Below are 277 nucleotides of genomic sequence, written 5' to 3' on the forward strand. Positions count from 1 at the left end.
AGGTGGCTCGAAGGATGGCCTGCTTTCCCCGGCGTCTCCAGGAAGTAGTGGTGGGACCCAGATCTTTCCCTCGAACCCACCTCTCCAAGTCCCGGGCCTTCCGCCTCCTGCCCGGAAAAAGTGTGCCGCGGACGGCCGTTCTCTCGGGTGCTGGAGGCTGTGGCTAGGAGGCGGGATAGGCTTGCCGCCGCGCCTCGGGAGCCACTGAGGAGAGAAGCCGGAAGCCCGTGCTGCAGCGTGGGGTCGTCCAGCTGGGGAGGATGCTCCGCGGGCGGAA

The sequence above is a fragment of the Macaca thibetana genome, chromosome 17 (assembly GCF_024542745.1).
Source record: "Macaca thibetana thibetana isolate TM-01 chromosome 17, ASM2454274v1, whole genome shotgun sequence".
Taxonomy (NCBI): domain Eukaryota; kingdom Metazoa; phylum Chordata; class Mammalia; order Primates; family Cercopithecidae; genus Macaca; species Macaca thibetana.